The 7,234-nt window shown below is 41.7% G+C and overlaps 1 non-coding gene across 1 annotated transcript; it reads right to left on the reverse strand.

Annotated features, from left to right (window-relative positions):
• Positions 1 to 2,162: 2,162 nt before the first annotated feature.
• trnaf-gaa (transfer RNA phenylalanine (anticodon GAA)) lies at positions 2,163 to 2,235 on the reverse strand. Its single transcript has one exon. It is a non-coding gene; the product is annotated as a tRNA-Phe (tRNA).
• Between the last annotated feature and the right edge of the window lie 4,999 nt (positions 2,236 to 7,234).

Below are 7,234 nucleotides of genomic sequence, written 5' to 3' on the forward strand. Positions count from 1 at the left end.
TTATTACTTGTCTGCTCGATCCCCATAGCCCTGTAAAATTGTTTCCTTCAAGTGCCCATTCAAATTCCTTTTGTAATCCTCGATTATTTCCATTTCCACCGCCCTCGTGGGCAGCGAGTTACAGATCATCACCAATCACTGTGTAAAAAAGTTCTTCCGCACATTCCCCCTGTATCTCCTGTCCAAAACCTTCAGTCTGTGTCCCCTAGTCCTTGTACCAATAGTTAACGGGAACAATGTTTCCTTGCCAACTTATTTAAAACTGTCATAGCCGAAAACACATCTATCAATTCTTCCCTCACTCTCGTTTGATACAGGCAGAACAACCCTAGCTTTTCCAACCTAACCTTGTAACTAAAATCCTCCATCCCTGGATCCATTCTGGTGAATTTCCTCTGCATCCTCTCAAGGACCCTCACATTCTTTCATAAGTGTGGTAAGCAAAACTGGAAGCAACACTCCAATTGGGGCCTAATCAGAGTTTTATAATGGTTCAGCATAACTTCCCTGCTTTTGTACTCAATGCCTCTATTTATAAAGCCCAAGATCCCATATGCTTTGCGAACCACTCTCGCAATATGTCTTGCCACCTTCAAAGATTGATGCACATGAACCCCAAGTCCCTCTATTCCAACACACACTTTAGAACTGTGCCAATAAGTATATATTGCCTCTCCCTATTCCTTCTGCCAAAATACATCACCTCACATTTATCACTGTTAAATTCCATCTGCCACCTGTCTGCCCATTCTGCTAGCCTATCATTGTCCTGTTGCAGGCAGTTCATATCATCCTCACTGTTTGCCACTCCAAGTTTGTTGTCATCGGGATATTTTGAGATTCTACTCTGTCTTCCAAGATCAAAGTCATTTATCTTGAGCAAAAAAAGCAGTGATTCTAGCACTGACCCTTGGGGAACACCTCTGTCGACTATCCTCCAGTCTGACAAAGAACCATTTCATAAGACTCGCTGTTTTCTGTCCTTAAACCAATTTTCTATCCAATTGGACACTGACCCTCCTACACCACGAACCTCAATTTTGTTAACCACCCTTTTATGTGGTACCTTGTCAAACGCTTCCTTAAAATCCATATAAACAACATCCACTGCATTCCCTTCATCAACCTGCTCTGTTAGTTCATCAAAAAATGCAGTTAGATTAGTCAAGCATGAACTTTCATTTATAAATCCATGCTCACTCTCCTTAATTAACTCAAACCTCTCCAAGTGACTGTTGATTTTTTACCCTGATTATTCTTTCTAAAACCTTACCCACCACTGCTGTTAATCTAACTAGCCTGTAGTTACCCAGACTGTCCTTACACCTTTTCTTGAATAAGGGCGTCGCATTTGCCACTGTTTATCCTCTGGCACCTCCCCCGTATCCAGGGAAGATTGGAAGATTATACTGAACCCTTCCGTTATCTGCATCCACATTTCCTTTCGCAACCTGGGCTGCAAGCCATCCGGATCAGGTGATTTATCTACCCGAAGCACAGCCAGCCTTTTTAGTACCTCCGTCTCTCAATTTGTACTCTCTCCATTGCCTCTACTCTCTTCACTTCTACTGATATTTTGTCCAATTCAACTTCCTTAGTGATCACTGATACAAAGTACTCATTAAGCAGATTAACATTGCCCTGCACCTCTAAGCTTATATTATCCTCTTTCTCCCAAATAGGCGCGACTCAACCTCTTACTACCCACTTATCATTTACATGCTGCTCGAAGATTTTTGGGTTTCCTTTCATGTTGACTGCCATTTTATTCTCATAGAAATAGAGAATAAGCTAAATATAGAAGATATAAGTATTTCCCATCCTTGATGAGGTGGAACTTTTTTATGTTGTGGGTAGTAATGACTTGGCCCACGAGTGTGCTGGAAGCAGAGACAATCAATGATTTGAAAAGGAAATTGGATGGATACTTGAAGGAAAGAAACTTGCAGGAGGAAAGGGATCGAGCTGGTGAGTGGAACTGACTAGATTGCTCCGGGGAGAGCCAGCATGGACGTGATAGGCCAAACGATCATCTTCTATGCTGTAAATGACTCTGTGTTGTTTCTCAAATTCAATCCACTGGTGTTTGGTAAATAATTGCAAAGTAAATTGTGCAACCGGAAAATCAGAACCAAGGCAAGGGACGCATAAGGGAGCGGAATTGCTGAAACTCGGGATTGAACCAGGGATCTTTAGATTTTCAGTCTAACGCTCTCCCAACTGAGCTATTTCAGCCCCACATTAACAGTGGTTCGGTGTCCTTATTTTGGAAGAAAATACATACATTCAAGTTTTCCAAAAAATTAAAGAACACAACATGTGAGTAATATTCCCCATTGCTTTCTCAGTACTGATGGATTGTGAAGCGGGAGACAGCCAGAAGTGCCAATGAGCCGCACAGACCCTGAGCTGAGAATGAAATGAGATCAAATTCAATCTTTCATAGCGAGATGCTGCAGAGAGGTAAGAGTCCTGAATCAAAGCGAGATTTGCTCATTTCAAACACTCGCTGTACTCTCTGCTCAAGAAGCCTTAAAAAAGGGAAAAACAGAATGGCACTCAAACTCACAACCCTGCCATTAAAAGTCTCATGTTCGACTGACAGAACTGTCACTTCTACTCGCTCTCTTATTGGATGGATGCAACTCCAACGCAGGGGTGGCATTCAAATCCTCCCATGGGTCCACATGTCAGACTGAGTTCCATGTTGTAGAATCAAGCAAAGGAAATCTGCTCACTTCCAAAACTATCAGCGGATTGAAGCTGATTACGATCAACATCATCAGAGGTCAGAACGACCTGGTGAAAGAAGACACCCTGAAGAAGGATCCACAATTATTCAAAGGCATCGACAAAGTGAAAAACAAGAAAATCGATGAGTCAATGCAAGTCAAACAACAGAAACACTGAAGAATTCCATTCCATTCCAGTCCAGAACCCAGTCCTGTTGTATTTGGAGTCAGGTCACAATTGCAGTAACAACTTTATATTCCCACTTGGCCATCTGTACATTTAGTTAATTACAATTTTGTCGACAAGCTCTTTGAATCCAGTTTTCTGGTCCTCAAGCCAGCTCCGTATGGAAGTCAATTCCACTTTCTGCAAGGCTGAAACCAATAGATAACCTTAATCTAAAAATGCCAGCAGACCAGGGCTCGTCTGGGATTTAAACTCAGGATCTCTCACATGTTAATTAACCATACTCCCTAAGCGAGAATCATACCCCTGGACTAACGAGCCACTGACAGGTCAGGCTTTATTAGCTGCTGTGGAATTTCACTGGAACCCCCCAGCCAATCATCCATTTTTTTTTCAGATCAAAGCAACATCCTGCAAATGCTGAAATAAAAACAGAATGTGGTGGAAATGCTCAGCAGCTCTGGCAGCATCTGTGCTGTGAGAAACACAGTTAACGTTTCAGGGCACTCACCTTTTGTTTCAGCCATCCTTTCAGACTGCTTCGGTCCATCCAATCTCACTTTCTACTCAATCCACATTTTAACCATTCACTACGTTACTACATTTTTCATGAATTCCTCATTTCTTTTATTAATGACAATTTTGTATTTCTGGCCTTTGCTTCAGACACCACCACAAGTGGAATCATGTCTCCATCTACCCAATCAAACCACATCGCTGTTTCCTCACATTGCAATGTTTCTTTAACCCTGACAGACTATGGAGCTTCTGCTGCTTGATTGTGTTTCTGGCTTCCCGCCAGTAGATGTCACCTCACTCCAATACAGTGAAGTTTACAAATCTGAGAGAGACACAACAGGAAATAATTGTTCACATTATAGTGAATGTGTGGGATTTAGAAATACTAGGAGTGGAGACGAGTTATTATTGCACTCTGCTATTGCATCTTTTATAATGGACTCCAGCATTTTCCCCACGACTGATGTCAGGCTAACCGGTATATAATTCGCTGTTTTCTTTCTGCCTCTTTTTTTAAATAATGGAGTTACATTAACTACCGTCCAATCCATTGGAACTGTTCCAGAGTCGATAGAAGTTTGTAAAAAGGCCAGAAATGCATCTGCTATTTCAAGGGCCACTTCCTTAAGTACTCTGGGATGTAGATTATCAGGCCCTGGGGATTTATCGGCCTTCAATCCCATCAATTTCCCAAACATTCCCTACTAATACTGATTTCATACAGTTCCTCCTTCTCACTAGACCCTATGTTCCCCAACATTTCTGGGAGATAATTTGTATCCTCCGTTGTGAAGACAGATCCAAAGTATGTATTTAATTGGTCTGCCATTTCTTTGTTCCCCATTATAAATTCCCCCGTTTCTGACTGCAAGGGGCCCACATTTGTCTTCACTAATCTTTTTCTCGACACATATCTATAGAAGCTTTTGCAGTCAGTTTTTGTGTTCTCTGTTAGCTTACTCTCATACTCTATTTCCCCCTTCTTAATCAATCCTTTTGTCCTCCTCTGCTAAATTCCAAACTGCTCATTTCAAACACTCCCTGTACTCTCTGCTCATGAAGCCTTAAACAAAGGAAAAACAGAATGGCACTCAAACTCACAACCCTGCCATTAAAAGTCTCATATTCGACTGACAGAACTGTCACTTCTACTCGGTCTCTTATTGGATGGATGCAACTCCAACGCAGGGATAGCATTCAAATCCTCCCATGGGTCCACATGTCAGACTGAGTTCCATGTTGTAGACTCAAGCAAAGGAAATTTGCTCACTTCCAAAACTGTCAGCGAATTGAAGCTGATTACAATCAACATCATCGGAGGTCAGAACTACCTGGTAAATGGAGACAACCTGAAGAAGGATCCACAATTACTCAAAGGCATCGACAAAGTGAAGAACAAGAAAATCGATGAGTCAATGCAAGCCAAACAACAGAAACACTGAAGAATTCCATTCCATTCCAGTCCAGAACCCAGTCCTGTTGTTTTTGGAGTCAGGTCTCAATTACTGCAACAAATTTATATTCCCACTTGGCAATCAGTACATTTAGTTAATTGCAATTTTGTCGATAAGCTCTTTGAATCCAGTTGTCTGGTCCTCAAGCCAGCTCCGTGTGGAAGTCAATTCCACCTTCTGCAAGGCTGAAACCAACAGATAACCTTAATCGAAAAATGCCAGCAAACCAGGGCTAGTCCGGGACTTGAACCCGGGATCTCTCGCACGTTAATTAACCATACTCCCTAAGCGAGAATCACTCCCCTAGACCAACAAGCCACTGACAGATCAGGCTTTATTAGCTGCTGTGGAATTTCACTGAAACCCCCCAGCCAATCATCCATTTTTTTTTCAGATCAAAGCAACATCCTGCAAATGCTGAAATAAAAACAGAAAGTGCTGGAAAAGTTCAGCAGCTCTGGCAGCATCTGTGCTGTGAGAAACACAGTTAACGTTTCAGGGCACTCACCTTTTGTTTCAGCCATCCTTTCAGACTGCTTCTGTCCATCCAATCTCACTTTCTATTCTATCCACATTCTAATCATTCACTACGTCACTACATTTTTCATGAATTCCTCACTTCTTTTATTAATGACAATTTTGTATTTCTGGCCTTTGCTTCAGACACCACCACAAGTGGAATCATGTCTCCATCTACCCAATCAAACCACTTCGCTGTTTCCTCACATTGCAATGTTTCTTTAACCCTGACAGACTATGGAGCTTCTGCTGCTTGATTGTGTTTCTGGCTTCCCGCCAGTAGATGTCACCTCACTCCAATACAGTGAAGTTTACAAATCTGAGAGAGACACAACAGGAAATAATTGTTCACATTATAGTGAATGTGTGGGATTTAGAAATACTAGGAGTGGAGACGAGTTATTTTTGCACTCTGCTATTACATCTTTTATAATGGACTCCAGCATTTTCCCCACGACTGATGTCAGGCTAACCGGTATATAATTCGCTGTTTTCTTTCTGCCTCTTTTTTTAAATAGCGGAGTTACATTAACTACCGTCCAATCCATTGGAACTGTTCCAGAGTCGATCGAATTTTGAAAAAAGACCATAAATGCATCTGCTATTTCAAGGGCCACTTCCTTAATTACTATGGGATGTAGATTATCAGGCCCTGGGGATTTATCGGCCTTCAATCCCATCCATTTCCCAAACATTCCCGACTAATACTGATTTCATACAGTTCCTCCTTCTCATTAGACCCTATGTTCCCCAACATTTCTGGGAGATAATTTGTATCCTCCTTTGTGAAGACAGATCCAAAGTATGTATTTAATTGGTCTGCCATTTCTTTGTTCCCCATTATAAATTCCCCCGTTTCTGACTGCAAGGGGCCCACATTTGTCTTCACTAATCTTTTTCTCTACACATATCTATAGAAGCTATTACAGTCAGTTTTTATGTTCTTTGCTAGCTTACTCTCATACTCTATTTCCCCCTTCTTAATCAATCCTTTTGTCCTCCTCTGCTAAATTCCAAACTGCTCACAATCTTCAGGTTTGCTGCTTGTTCTGGCCATTTTATATTTCTCCTCCTTGGATCTAATACTTTCCTTAATTTCTTTTGTAAGCCACAGTTGAGCCACCCTTCCTGTTTTACTTTTGCACAGACAGGAATGATCAATTGTTGTAATTCATCCATGCGCTCTTTAAATGCTAGCCATTGCCTATCCACTGTCAACCCTTTAAGTAACGTTCCCCAATCTATCATAGCCCACTCCCGCCTCATACCTTCATAGTTTCCTTTGTTTAGATTCAGGACCCGAGTCTCGGAATCAACTCTCTCACTCTCCATCATAATGAAGAATGTTATCATATTATGGGCGCACTTCCCCAAGGGACCCCACACAACAAGATTGTTAACTAATCCTTTCCCATTACACAATATCCAGTCCAGGATGGCCTGTTCTCTAGAGGTGTTTTACACCTCTATCAATTCTCCACTCAATCTCCTTTGATATAGGCAGAATAATCCTAGCTTTTCCAACCTAACCTTGTAACTAAAATCCCCCATCCCTGGATCCATTCTGGTAAATCACCTCTGCGTCCTCTCAAGGACCCTCACATTCTTTCTAAAGTCTGCTGAGCAGAACTGGAAGCAACACTCCAATTGGGGCCTAACCAGAGTTTTATAATGGTTCAGCATAACTTCCCTGCTTTTGTACTCAATGCCTCTATTTATAAAGCCCAAGATCCCATATGCTTTGCGAACCACTCTCGCAATATGTCTTGCCACCTTCAAAGATTGATGCACATGAACCCCAAGTTCCACTATTCCAGCACACT

This window comes from Heterodontus francisci, unplaced genomic scaffold (genome assembly GCF_036365525.1).
Source record: "Heterodontus francisci isolate sHetFra1 unplaced genomic scaffold, sHetFra1.hap1 HAP1_SCAFFOLD_61, whole genome shotgun sequence".
In the NCBI taxonomy this organism is placed as follows: domain Eukaryota; kingdom Metazoa; phylum Chordata; class Chondrichthyes; order Heterodontiformes; family Heterodontidae; genus Heterodontus; species Heterodontus francisci.